At 34.6% G+C, this 15,000-nt stretch overlaps 2 protein-coding genes across 5 annotated transcripts in view; one reads left to right on the top strand and one right to left on the bottom strand.

Annotated features, from left to right (window-relative positions):
• LOC137634768 (zinc transporter ZIP6-like) overlaps window positions 1-15,000 on the top strand; it is a 136,430-nt gene that overhangs the window by 10,857 nt on the left and 110,573 nt on the right. Inside the window, exon 1 of one of the 3 annotated variants that reach the window (XM_068367296.1) lies at window positions 6,361-6,450. The exons of the other annotated variants lie outside the window; for them this stretch is intronic. The gene's annotated coding sequence lies outside the window, so the exon portion shown is untranslated. Of the gene's footprint in view, window positions 1-6,360; window positions 6,451-15,000 lie in introns of those variants that run through there. 3 annotated transcript variants of the gene reach the window in all.
• Window positions 1-15,000, bottom strand: part of LOC137634769 (proton-coupled zinc antiporter SLC30A2-like) — a 138,909-nt gene that overhangs the window by 70,228 nt on the left and 53,681 nt on the right. The gene's annotated exons all lie outside the window — the stretch shown is intronic.

The following is a 15,000-nucleotide window of genomic DNA, read 5'->3' as shown; positions in this document are numbered from 1 at the left end:
TACATACCATTTATTTTATTGTTATTATTTCCCTTTTTAATTTTACTACATGCCATATATTTTATTTTGATTGTTTCCCTTTTTAATTTTACTGCATACCACGTATTTTATTTTTATTTTTTCCCTTTTTTAATTTTACTACATGTCATATATTTTATTTTTATTATTCCCCTTTTTAATTTTACTACATGTCATATATTTTATTTTATTTTTCATTTTACTTCATACCCCGTATTTTATTTTTATTTTTCCCATTTTTAATTTTACTACATACCATATTGCATAGCATATCATAACATAGCATATCATAACATAGAATAGCATAACATAGCATAGCTCAGGGAATTTAGGATAGGTCAACTGATAGAGAGGAGAGGTACTCATGCGCTGTACCTCTTACAATTCCGTTTATTTATGTCTTGATCTACTTCCCTAATGCGTAGCGTAAGCTGGGTAGATGCGGTTAGGTAACGTTTTAAGAATAGTACGCATTATGAATATGAATGTATGGAATTTTATCTTAAAGGGACGTCCATTATCTTTCACGTTCTCTCATAAAACGTACCATGTTTTGATAAATGCCGATACGGGAAGATGGTTTCTTATATTGATGCCGAAGGGTCATTAAGTATAGATTAGCATCTCTCTCTCTCTCTCTCCTCTCTCTCTCTCTCTCTCTCTCATATGGATATTGTTCTTATAACGTCCGGTAATACCAGCTTTTGTGACTACATTCTCGTTCGGCAAGATTATTGTTTGATGTTGATGATGATGATAATGATAAAATTTATTATATATTATATTTCCTCTTCGACTTATTCCCATTTTCACATGGGATCGTTGTTTCGAATGAGCCCTTTCATCTATTTCTATCTTGCACCTGTGCTTCATTCATTCCTTCTTTCCCAAGTCCTCCCCTACACAGTCCCTCCATCTCCTTGGTCTTCCCCCTCTTCCTCTCATATGATCTTCCTTTCCCATAGTATACCTCCCCACGTGATCCTCCCTCCTTAACAGATGTCCATACCATCCTGCCCTTTCCTTGATAATTCCTAAACATTTGTTTACCTTCTGGTTTAGCCATTCCTAATTCTATCCTTTCTCATTTCTGCTATATCCATCTTTTTCTCATCAGTTTTTCCTCGTGCTTATCTATTTTATTGGTTATGTTTAATCGTATGAGATCCGTTTTTGATGGTAAATATATTCACACAGTCCTTGAAAAAAAAAATCCCCCTTCAACTGCCACTTATCTCTCCTTGGTGCCACTTAATAACACAGTAGTCTTAGTGAGAGGTCTCCAGACCGAACTCTCGTAATGAATCTATCATTCATGTCACCCTTTTCCCTCTTAACTCCTGAGAGGAATGTGGCGCCATCTGTAAATAAACGAAGCAAATACTTTCTGCGAGAGAGAGAGAGAGAGAGAGAGAGAGATGAGAGAGAGAGAGAACATAAATTCATATCAACCTAGCAGTTCTTACAATTATTGATGGGATATTTAAAAAAAAGTAAATGGTTATCCTTTGTGGTATAGTGCTCTCTTATTCAAACCTTTCAAAGTCGAAATTCTAAAAGCTTTCAATATAATGAAATGTTTATACACATTTACATGATACTTACAAAAACTATATATATATATATATATATATATGTGTGTGTGTGTGTGTGTGTGTATAGAGTGTTATTAATATTAATTGTTAATGAGAATGATAGAAGTGATTATTTTTTTATTTCTGTAGTTATTTGTAGTTTTAGGGGGAAATTTGTAATATAAAAGAAGAACTGGTTTCATTTTGCACAACTCCAGCATGCGACGGTAATGAGACAACATTAATAAGAATAAATTCATTTATATTTTATTTTGATTTAATTTTTTTAGTTGTTATCTGATATATTACAGTCACCTAGGCTGGCTCTCTACCCTGTTGCCGAGAAGTGGGGCTATCTTTCGTTGTTGATAACTAAAGAAAAACCTGTTCTCAGGTTTGATTCTTGGAGAGAGAGAGAGAGAGAGAGAGAGAGAGAGAGAATTTATAGTTTCAGTCGAGTTAATTTGAATGAGTTCAGCTGTATCGAGAGAGAGAGAGAGAGAGAGAGAGAGAGAGAGAGAGAGAATATATTATCAATATAATTGGTTCTGAATGTGTTCAGCTGTATCGAGAGAGAGAGAGCGAAGAAAATTTTTATCAATTGAATTAGTCTTGAATGCGTTCAGTTGTATCCACAGTTTAATGAGAGAGATAGAGAGAGAGAGAGAAATAATTTTTAGTATTATTGAATTAGTCTGAGTGTGCCCAGTTGTATCCATTATTTAATATAGAGAAAGGGACGAAGAATTTATGGTATCAATATAATTAGCCTTGAATATGTTCAGCTATATCCGCAGTTTAAAGAGAGAGAGAGAGTTTGTCAATTGTTACATCCAAAGGATTGTTTAAGTTGCTTTCCTCCATTGCTCGTAAGCTGGTCTTAGCTGCTTCAAAAATACAACTGTTAATTTAGCGATTGGAGTTTCTGCATCATCCTTTTTGGGTTTAACCCAAATACTCTTTTGTTGGCTGGATAAAGGAATAGAATTTTCCATTCATTCAGCTCTTGTGTTACAAAAAGAAAATCCAATTGGTGAGTTGAAAACCAGAATTGTTTTGCGAAAATTGAAGATGTGGCGTGAGCAAGAAAAAGTTCCATGGATCGAATTTCAATAAAAATCATCAAGCATTTACTGATATTTCTACCTTTACTGTAGAATAATTCTTTGGTGAATATAAAGCGATTTCCAAGGACAATACAGTCGGGTGGTCCAAATAGATTTGAACTGCCTAGTTATAACGTCAGAGAAGCAGGAACTCGCTTCAAATGGAATTCGGCCTGAAAAAAGTTTATCATAGTACTTTTGGGCTGTGTCATTTGATCTCAAGGGGAGATTAGGCCTACTTGTATAATAATTATTTATTTCTTTTTATTGAGTTGTATTTATTTAACATTTAAAATATGGATTTCTTAATTTGCATATTAGTTATCTGATGAATCCTTGTAGAATTGTATTTATAGTTGCAAGAAGATCAGGTTATAAAATTTTTCCATAATATTGCGACCTAAAATTTGTTAAAATTATTCGATTATTTACGATACCACGTTCAAGTTAATCATTCATTTCAGATAACTATTTTGCCATTAACCATTCAGTTCATTACGATTCAGATTCAAGTTAATCATTTGATTACTTATGGTACCAAATCTGTGTCAACATTTATTAGTTGATTAATGTGATGCGAAATTTGCCCTAATCCAGTTTCAACCATATGTCGTAATTTTTTAATGTATTCTAAATCAAATACAGTTTTTATATCCGCTATTTCCCAGCTTTTAGTGTCTAGACTACCTAAGCTATCGCTTCAGTTGCAATCACGTGTGAATACGCTACAATATAAATCTACACGTGCAGACGGATCTCGTCATGTTACGAAAGTTTTTATCGTTTCACTTTTATGACGTTAACCTTGGGCGACTTTGTAACAGTCGGGGATCAAGCACTGTCGCAACGTAGCAATAATACGATAAACGGTCTCAAAAGATTATTGCATTTTAGTACTGCGTCTGCGTACCAGAAGTCAGTGACCTGTGCAAGTGCATATGTAGATTACATTTTATTAGTCGGTCTGTACTGGAAGAGCACTAGATATTCTCTCTCTCTCTCTCTCTCTCTCTCTCTCTCTCTCTCTCTCTGTCGTGTATTTATGATTGTAATTAAAACAGGGTTCGATGAATATTTGTTACTAGTGTACGCGGACCATTAATAATGACGGCTAAATATCTAGATAGATATGCACACACAAGCACCCCTCTTTCACCAGGCTATGACTACTCCCTCTCCCCCCTACCCGAGGGAGGAGGAGAGCTTAGCGTGACTTGAAATATATATATATATATATATATATATCCAGGCTCTTGCTCTTTTTTGCAGTATACATGGAGGTTAGCTACTGTTAATGGCAATTGCACATTGAACCAGAGGCGAGAGTGGTTTCAATCTTGTCGCATTTCTTCTACTTTGTTCTTACACGATTCTAACTCCTCCGTCTCTCTTTTACCCACAAAGACCTAATTCTTTACTTATGTATGCCTCTCTAGCTTTTGTATTCAAATGTGAATGTTGGCGGTTTTAAATATCATGTGACATCTGTTCGTTTTTTCGTGTATGCAGAAATTATATAGGAAAGTTTTTTTTTTTTTCTTTTTTTTTCGTCTAATGCGAAGTAATACATAAAACATCTACCATTATTGGTACTGATATCTTTCCCCTCAAGATATTATTTTTTCGTCAATACATTTTTTCTCATATTAAATCAAGGGTGTCTCAGACTGCAGCTAACGCATATCTATTACGATATGTATGAAACCTCTTCGTAGAGATTTTACTGACAATATACATGAATGCCAATTTTAGCTCATATTTGCACACAAACACTTGATTCCAATATGCTATAGAAACTATAGAAACCTTTTTTTGTCCCATCGATTCATCTTGATGCCAGTTCATCTCCCATTCTTCCCTCATGTCTAAACCCCCTCAATATTAACTGTTGCGTATTCTACAGCTTTAGATTGAACCATTTTTTTCAGTTCTATGGAGATGAAGGGACCCCTCCCCCCTCTCAGGGCGTCTCCTCCCCTAACAACAGATAAATTTTCATAAGAAGGGAACCAACGTGATTTTAAACCCATTAGGATTCGCGGAATTTTGTGACCCAGACTTTGCGGCAGCGAGTGAATTAAAACTCCTCAGTAAGAGCTAGACAGAGAAGAGATTCCTCACCAAGAGCTAAAATAGAGAGAGGTTCTTCACTTGCAATCTCTCCTCCACATGCGGTCGGTCAGATTACGAGAAAGGGAGAAGAGCTGTGGATTATTAAAAGGGGCACTTTTCCAATAGTTGAAGCTAACAAACAGTGGCTGAGTGGTGGGACAAGGAGTCTGGTTGGTAGTGGACTGTCTTGTGTGTGTGGCTTGGTTGTGTGTTAGATGTTTAAGGAATGTTGGTAGGGTCTTACTGCGTAACACGACTTGCGAAATCTGCTTCTAATTATATTTTCATCTTATTATTGTATTAAACATTATAACTAATAGTTTTGGTGTGCGAGATTTGTAACTGTAGAGTTTAGAGTAAGGTTACTGTATGTGTAACTGTAGACTTTAAAGTAAGGTTACTTTATGTGTAACCGTAGACTTTAGAGTAAGGTTACTTTTTACACTAGTTATGGTTTTGTATTGTTAGTAAATCTGAAACTAATTTTAACCATTTTAGTCATATTTGTAATCAAATTGATTACTTTTATGCATAAATGTTTTATTTTACACGGAAGGATTTTGAAATCAAATTGACTTCAAAATTCACTGCATTCATGAAGAAAGAGAGAATTGACGAGTAATGCCATTTTATAGTTGGTTCGACGCAATGATGGTAAATTGTATGGGAGACATTCCTTAACGATTTTGAAATCAAATTGACTTCAAAATTCACTGCATTCACGAAGGAAGAAAGAATTGACGAGTAATGCCATTTTACAGTTTGTCGACGCAATGATGGTAAATTGTATGGGAGACATTCCTTAACGTGAATACCAGGATTTCTCGTACCCCCATACCCCCCAAAGGTCCTTGCAGCGTTCATTTTTAGCCTTCTACTTTGCCCCCATTCCCGCTTCATCTCTTTCATTTTTTTTTTGTTGAATATCAAAACGACTCCTTCAAACTGCAACATTCGTATCTGCATACAAAATAACCGGTCGTCAACACACACTTTGTTGTTGGGAGTTGTTCTTGATGTTACGTTTTGCAATGCACTGTGTATAAAACTGGTTATCAACATATACTGCATATTTTGGGTAAACTATTTGATTGGCATATCAAATTCATCACTCTATTTTGCTTATTTGAAATACCTGTAGTACAATTAGTTTGTCGATCAATAGGAATTGATGACACAGTCTCTCTCTCTCTCTCTCTCTCTCTCTCTCTCTCTCTCTCATTCCTAGCGTTTTCTTCACTTCCTCTCGTTGATTCCCTGCATTAGTTACTATGCCGCGTCTTGATGTGTGCTGACATAACCGTGTTTTTGTATGCATGTAAGTGCCTGTTTAACATAATTTTTATGCCATTGTTATCAATGTTTATCGTTCTGCTCTTTTGACATTTTCTCATTAATATGTTATTCATAACATTTTTTTTAAATGTTTCAAAGCAAACTAGTATGCAATTATGTCTTTTGGATAATGATGACTCATGTTTGTTATCCTCCATTGAGCACTTTTCCTTCGTCCACTGAGCCCCTTTCGTCAGTTCATTCGATCAAGACGTTTGCATCTTGACTTGGCCCCGTCAGCTACATAGGGATCGAATAGAACAGGTGCCTCTGGTTGAAGGCGAAAAATAGGAGCTCTGAAGGCGGTGGGAGGGGACTTCTATTTTTTAGAGGCGTTGTCACACGATATTTTTATGGCATCTCTCGGATCTTAACGTTAAATTTGGCACAAAGTGGTCATATGTGTACGGAATCTGTGTGAGTGCAAGGTCACTCGTGAGAAAACTTGTGCGACTTCAGTTTTGCCATAAATTTTGCTACTTTGTACAAAACAGTGTAAACACAAAAGTTAACAATAATTCGTAATAACACCCAAAACAAAGTCAACAACGATTTTTTTAAGTTTTTTGGTACAGAAAATTATTATTTCTTAGAGGAAATGCATACTATAAGACCAAGATCTATCATATGTTCAGTGGTATACATAGAAATTTCTCGTAAGCTTTTGCCTCGCAATCAGTAATCCTGAGCTTAGGTACGACAGAGGTCAAAGGTCAAGGGTAATCTTTCCTGTATTCTCAGCAAATATCGTTACACTGGAGGTCAGAGGTGACGATGGGTCTTATGAGACGTTTTCCATGCAACTATTGATTGTATCGATGTTAGGTCATTTGGAAATCATTAATTGTATCTTTGCAATTATTTCTCTCAATAATTTCTTATTCATCTCTATCTTCGTTCATAATGCTGCAGTTATGACGTCATAATGTCGATTTTTTATTCATTTACGTCATCAATTTGTAACATGACATTCAGTATTGCATAAAAGCACTACTAATTCGTCTCCCCGAGAATACGAAAATGAAAATGATTATTCTGAGATGCCCTTATGATTCTCCAGCAGGGGTGGAATGAAGGGCAGGGCTGTTTTTTCCTGACGTTGTCAGAAGACGGTGAAAGGGATAATTTGGTTTGTATGTTTAGGCGCCCGAACACAGGGGAAAGCTCTACTCTGTCATAACTTCAAGTCATACGTCTTCCTCGCCTTGTGTGCAGTATCTCTCTCTCTCTCTCTCCTCTCTCTCTCCTCTCTCTCTCTCTCTCTCTCTCTCTCTCTCTCTCACTCTCTCACTAATTTCCCCTCGCACGCAATCATCCCTCCCCTCGGGAGCTTATCCCTCGTGCAGTACTCTATTATTTGTCGTTCCCCACTTTTATCTTTTCTCTTTTTCGTCCTTTCGTTTGTATCTTCCCTTCTTATCCTCCTATCCCTCTCCCCTCCCTGAAAGGCCACAGTCATCCTTTGTCTCCCCTTACACTGTATTTATCCTTCGTTCTGTTTTTCTCTGTATATTTTTTCATTCCTTTTGAGGTTATTGCTTCTCTGTATTATCTTTCTTTGTGTCTACCCATTCCTTCATCGCTCAGAGAAATTCCATTTATAATATCGGTTGGGTGATTGATTTATGTATCTTTGTTTATAAGTTATTTGAATTATTATCTTTAATGAAATTTCATTTGGGGTTTGAAAGTATTCTGGAGATTTAGAAATTTATTATAGAATTTTCAGACTGACTTACTGGATTTGGAAGTTCTCTTCATAGTAGAATAAATGAAAATTAAATCAAGAAATGTTAGAAATTAACTTATGAAATAGGTTAAAAGTTCCCCTTTGAAATACTTAAGATCATTCTCTAAATATATACTTAGTGGAATCTTCCTTATGAAAATATATTTTTATATTTTCTCATTAATTTGAAATTTCTTAAAATTTATTTAGAAAAAAATCTATTTTGAAGAATAAATGTTGTCGATAACTGTCTCCTTAAGAAAGGAGAAAGTCATGAAAAATTTGTGTTCATCTAAACGATGCAGTAAAAGAAATAACTAAGAAATTATCTATTTATTAATTCATCTATTTATTTGTCGAAGAATTGCGTTATTTTGCTTCATTTTATTTTTGCCTTTCGGGCACCATACGACGTTTATTATTATTATTATTATTATTATTATTATTATTATTATTATTATTATTCCTTCCTTCCTCATATGAATATGATAATTGTCATTGTTATTCTTTGCATAGCCGTCTGTACCCCGTCTCTCTCTCTCTCTCTCTCTCTCTCTCTCTCTCTCTCTCTCTCTCACTCAATGGTCGGACCTTGAACTTTCCTTTGAAGGTGGTTTTCTGTCATTCAGTCCCAGTTGAAATTTGACTTCTGTTTTCTGTTATAGCAGTTTGAGTCACGGAAACGTTAGCACCAGGAGTCCTTTCAAAAGACTTATTCAGTTTCTAATACATTTGTGTTGGCATTGATTTTTAATTAGGTACGTGTACAAAGTTTTTTTTTTTTTTTTTTTTTTTTTTTTTTTTTTTTTTTTTTTTTTTTTTTCGTTACATTATGCACACGATCTGGTTTTGGCATTATTATTATTATTATTATTATTATTATTATTATTATTATTATTATTATTATTATTATTATTATTATTACTTGCAAAGCTACAGCCTAGTTGGAAAAGCAGAATGATATAAACCCAGGGGCCCCCAACAGGGAAAATTGTAATTGTTCTATGGACTTATTGGTTTGATCGTATTTCATTGTCTGATAACGGGAGGTAACTCTTATAAAATCTTTGAACATATACCTGACATATCTATACTTCAATCGTGTATATCTATCTTTCATTTATATATATATATATATATATATAATATATATATATATATATATATATATATATATATATATATATATATATATATATATATGTGTGTGTGTGTGTGTGTATGTATGTATACACACATATAGATATATATTTATATATATGTGTGTGTGTATGTATATATATATCCGTATACATATAATATACATACTATATATATATATATATATATATATATATATATATATATATATATATATACACACAGTATACATGTAATACCCCGGTTTACGAGTAACTTACAATACAAGCAATTCAATATATAAGCGTGAAATTTAAAATCTGTATACAGTACAAGCGTTGTATATATTTGCGTGCAAAGATTTTAGTCTGTATTATCCTTTATTTGTGAAAAAATACTAACATTCGTAGAAAACGGTCACGCAGCCCCCATAAGCCAAGCACCCCCCCCCCCCCCCCCAAGCTCAGCCCTATATTCCTTTCACTCTCCTCAGTACTCGTACCAGCATTGCCTAAAGTTATCCTGCAAATGGCTGGCAGTGTCCTTTTGTGAAGTTGTGACTGTGTTCTTTACTGTGATCACTGTTTCTTCCAGTCAAGTAAACAGTATAAAGAAGTATGTAGATAATGGCCCCAAGATGATTAACAAAGCAGGAAAGAAGAAGATAATAATCTTAGATTTGAAACAAGAAATTATCGAGAAGCATGATCAAGGTACAAGTATGGGAACCTTGGCAAAAAATGTAGATTCTTACAAAGTCGACAATTAGCATAAAACATGTTGAAGAAAAATCAAAGTAGTTGACGTTGCAAAAGAGGTGCTTACCTCAATGAAACATCTGCCACATATTCTAATTAATGTCGGGAACTTGCTTCTCATATTGGTTGATTAGAAGCAGTTATCAGGAGATAGATAAATGGAAACATAATTTTCGAAAAGACAAAGTTTTTGTGTGCCGGCCTTTGAAAAATGAGCGAGTATGTACAGCTGACCAAGAAAAGGAAACAAGTTGCATGGTCCGATGTCAAGGCAGCTGAGGCATTCGTGTCTGAACTAAAAGGTTTTTGGATTCCTAAGCTTACATACCGCAGCAAGAAGTTTTTAATTGCAACGAGACCAATATGTTTTGGAAGACGTGTCCATTGCGACATTCATTATTGCCGTAGAGAAGGAAACTTCCGGTCACAATTCCATGAAAATAATGTAACCCTGCTGTTCTGTGCTAATACTAGTGGGAATTACAAAATCAAACATATGATGTATCACTCGGAGAATCCACTAGCCTTTAAAAAGTACAAGAGGCAGATGAAGAAAATTCATGTTTAGGGGGAGGTCCAGCAATCTGGATTGGATGACAAATTTTATTTGTTTAATGGCTATTAGGTTTTTTATCTTGAGGTATAAAAGTACCTCATGGACAAGACCATCACACTCAAAGTCCCATTTGTTATTAGAAAAAGCTCCTACCTATCCTCCAGCCATTGAAGACGACTTATGGAAGAATTCAAGTTCAAGATCAAATTCTTACCGCCCAACACAACTCCAATTCTCCAACTCGTGGATCAGCAGGTGATCCCAAACTTAAAAAACTGTACTCGAAGGCAATGTTCCAGCAGTGTTTCGAGGTCACCAAAGAGACCAACCTCACCCTGTGAGAGTTTTGAAGGGAACATTTCCTCATTGTCAGCTGCCTCAAAATGGGTGATAAAGCCAGGGAAAGTGGTCACCAAGAGAACTGGCAATTCTTCATGGAGGAAACTTCGGCTTGAATGCGTTACAGAACATGATTAGGACGGGTTTGAACCCATACAGGAGGTGGTTGATAATGGGATTATGTACTTGGGCAAGACAATTGGGGTTGGAGTGAACAGAGATGACAGTGAGTTGCTTGAGGAACATAGCGAGAAACTGTTGAAGTTGCATATAAGGAGGATAAATAAGAGGTAGTGGAGGATATTCCATATGAGGAGAAGGGACAGAGTGACAAACCTCTTGCTTCAAGTGAAAGAAGGTGAAAATGTGTGAAACCTTGCATAATTTTGTAGAAACACTTCAGCCAGAGAAGGTATCGGTAGGGCAAGCAGTGGATCTATTTACACAATACAATGTCCCCTTTTCCTAACTTTCTAAAGAAAAGGAAAAAAAAGTCTACTCTAGATAGGCTCCTGGTAAAAATTGAACATATGAGTCTGTAGAAGGATGACAAAGTTTAAAAAAACACGAATTAACTGATTCAGTTAGTGATACTGAATGCCATTGAAGAGATAACTTTACGTATTTTTCCCGAATTTTTATTTTGCATTAAAAACCTTAAAAAATGAAAATAAATGCGTATTTATGAATGTATGAGACTCATTGAATGAATTTCCTTCATTTCTTGTTGGAAAAGGTTCTTTTGTTTACGAGCATTTAGGGTTACGAGCTTGCTCCTGAAATGGATTAAACTCGTATACCGAGGTACTACTTATATATATATATATATATATATATATATATATATATATATATATATATATATATATATATATATATATATGACGAGCTAAGAAAATTTGCAGATATAGACTGGCATAGAAAGATCATAAACTGAGGGAGTACAAGGACATGTCTGAGGCCATTTTCCTGCAGTGGACTAACAACAGCTGATATATATATATATATATATATATATATATATATATATATATATATATATACTATATATATATATATATATATATATATATATATATGTCAAACCCCACTGGGAAGATAACGATTACTTTCGTCATATTGATATCTTAAGTTGTCTTAAAATCTATTCAGTCAATTCAATCTATTTTCGTACTTTGATACATACTTTCTATTATCATGTGCTGGCCTTTTTTTTTTTTTTTTTTTTTTTTTCTCCAGCATCCGAAGCCATATTTCTCAACTCCTGTAACCCAATAGTTCTTAGTTCTCTGTCGTTTCAAATCACGTGTGATGCTCGCCCATACTACTGTAGTTGCATCCAGCATTCATTCACAACGTTAACAACACCTGCACTGTTCATAACAAGAGCTGTTCATCTCCATAAAGCATATCGAGATTCGGTAAGCCTCGATTCAGTTTCTGTCTGATTGTAATGTGGTTTTAACCGGTGCTTGAACCAGAAGGGTCCAGTTTCATGGAGGCGGAGCCATTGTTTCGTGATTAGAAATGTTCTTTCTTTATTTATTTAATTTTTTTTTTCTGCCTATATACGCTGGTCCGACTTACTTCTCTTTTTTATTTCTTAATTTTTGTTTTATATATTACATTATGACGAAAGTTTCATATTTGCGACACACCGATTGGTATACTATATATATATATATATATATATATATATATATATATATATATATATATATATATATATATATATATACACACATTATATATATATATATACATTATATATATATATATATATATATATATATATATATATACATACATGTATATATATATATATATATATATATATATATATATATATATATATATATATATATGTATATATATATATATATATATATATAATATATATATATATGTACTGTATATATGGATGTGAATGAACACCCACATATGTGCTATTGATTACCAGTATATGCTTATTTTTTGGGGTCCTATTAGAGAGAGTGAGAGGCAATGAGGGAGAAGTAACCTGCTGGAGTTTTATTTCTTGCCCGCAGGGGCCGTAGTGGAAACAATACTATTTTATTGATGTAACGCTCACTGGGCTTTGTATCTACCGCAGGTCTGGTTAACAAACAAAAATGAGCCTTGTTTTTGGGAGGCTGTAAGTACCGTAAACGCTCAACGAAGACTAATGAGGTTATGCGGGCGGAGATCACGTTTTCTAAAAAAAAAAAAAAAAAAAGGGGGGGGGACGGGGGAAATTTGTAATTGTTAAGAGGTTTCGAATCTGAAATTAGGGAGGGTTTCAGAATGAAGGGGAAATTTAGGTCCTTCTTGTTAGGGGGTTATGTTAGGTTGAAGATTTGGGTGTGTGAGGTTTTTTTTTTCTTTCTTTCTTTCTTTCTTTTTTTCACGAAAGAAATTTCATCCTGTTATTTTTTTTTTCATTGTAAGGAGATTTTAACATCTGTCTGTGGTAATTATTTCAAATTTAAGGCGATTTTAACATTTGGGTTGTTGAATTCTTATATATTTAAAGTAAACGGAACCTTCAGGCGGAGGAATGCTTATAACTTTATAATTTGAAATTTTGATATGGGGAAATATTTGAAATTCAAGGAAAATTGATTTTTATTATTATTATTAATACTAGAGCTAAGTTACAATCCTAGTTGAAAAAGCAAGATGCTATAAGCCCAAGGGCTCCAACAGGGAAAAGTAGCCCAGTGAGGAAAGGAAATAATGAAATAAATAAACGATATAAGAAGTAATGAACAATTAAGATAAAATATTTTAAATACATTAACATTAAAACCATACTTCATATATAAACTATAAAAGGACTTATGTCAGCCTGTTCAAAATAAAATCATTTGCTGCAAGTTTAAACTTTTGAAGATCTGCCGATTCAACTTCTCGATTAGGAAGATCATTCCACAACTTGGTCACAGCTGGAATAAAACTTCTAGAGTGCTGTATAGTATTGAGCCTCATGATGCAGAAGGCCTGACTATTAGAATTAACTGCATGCCTAGTATTACGAACAGGATGGAACTGTCCGGGAATATGATAGGTAGTAGGTTGGCCAGGGCACCAGCCACCCGTTGAAATACTACCACTAGAGAGTAATGGGGTCTTTTGACTGTCCAGATAGTACTTCATTGGATCCTCTCTGGTTACGGTTCATTTTCCCTTTGCCTATACACTCACACACCGAATAGTCTGGCCTATTCTTTACATATCCTCCTCTGTCCTCATACACCTGACAACACTGAGAAAACCAAACAATTCTTCTTACTGCACTGTAATTGTTCAGTGGCCACTTTCCTCTTGGTAAGGGTAGAAGAGACTCTTCAGCTATGGTAAGCAGCTCTTCTAGGAGAAGGACACTCCAAAATCAAACCATTGTTCTCTAATCTTGGGTAGTGCCATAGCCTCTGTACCATGGTCTTCCGCTGTCTAGGGTTAGAGTTCTCTTGCTTGAGGGTACACTCCGGCACACTGTTCTATCTAATATCTTATTTCTCTTCCTCTTCCTCTTGTTTTGTTAAAGTTTTTATAGTTTATAAAGTGATATTTATTTTAATATTGTTGCTCTTCTTAAAATATTTTATTTTTCCTTGTTCCCTTTCCTCACTGAGCTATTTTCTCTGTTGGAGCCCCTGGGCCTATAGCATCCTGCTTTTCCAACTAGGGTTGTAGCTTAGCAAGTAATAATAATAATAATAATAATCTGAATGTAAAGGATAATTTTGGCAGCCACTGTAAAGTTATGAAAATAAAATCTGTACATGATCTTAGAAATGCCAGAGGTTGCCAAGAAACTGGCACTTGTAAATATACCTTAATCCCTTTCGTTCTTTCTCGTGCAAATAAAAAGCCGATGTTTATGGCACTCACTGATTATTGTATTAACGGGATAGACTGGGCGACTGTTGCACACTGTACACGATAACATCAGTAAATTGTAATGTGCTGAGTGCAGGCACACGGTTTAGGAACCGTGTCGTCTTAGCCAAATTTGTGTGTGACATTTTTGAACGAATAATTTGCCAGACTCATTTCAGGTTAAAAAAAATTATAATACAATTTCTCTTGTCGCTGCCTAGCGTGTATCTTGGGAGGTGTTTTTTTTTTTTTTTTTTTTTTTTTTTTGCCTAGCGTGTATTTTATTTTATTTTATTTTTTTATTATTTTTTTTTTTTGGCCTAGCGTGTATCTTAAGTTTTATCTCTCTCTCTCTCTCTCTCTCTCTCTCTCTCTCTCTCTCTCTCTCTCTCTCTCTCTCTGCAATCACTTTCAAACGTCACTGTGTACCCTTTGTCATCTACGTTATTTTTGTGTCATTTTAAACTAAATA

Source organism: Palaemon carinicauda, chromosome 45 (genome assembly GCF_036898095.1).
Source record: "Palaemon carinicauda isolate YSFRI2023 chromosome 45, ASM3689809v2, whole genome shotgun sequence".
In the NCBI taxonomy this organism is placed as follows: domain Eukaryota; kingdom Metazoa; phylum Arthropoda; class Malacostraca; order Decapoda; family Palaemonidae; genus Palaemon; species Palaemon carinicauda.
Note: the sequence above shows the minus strand (reverse complement) of the source record. Positions and strands in the feature narration are given on the sequence as shown.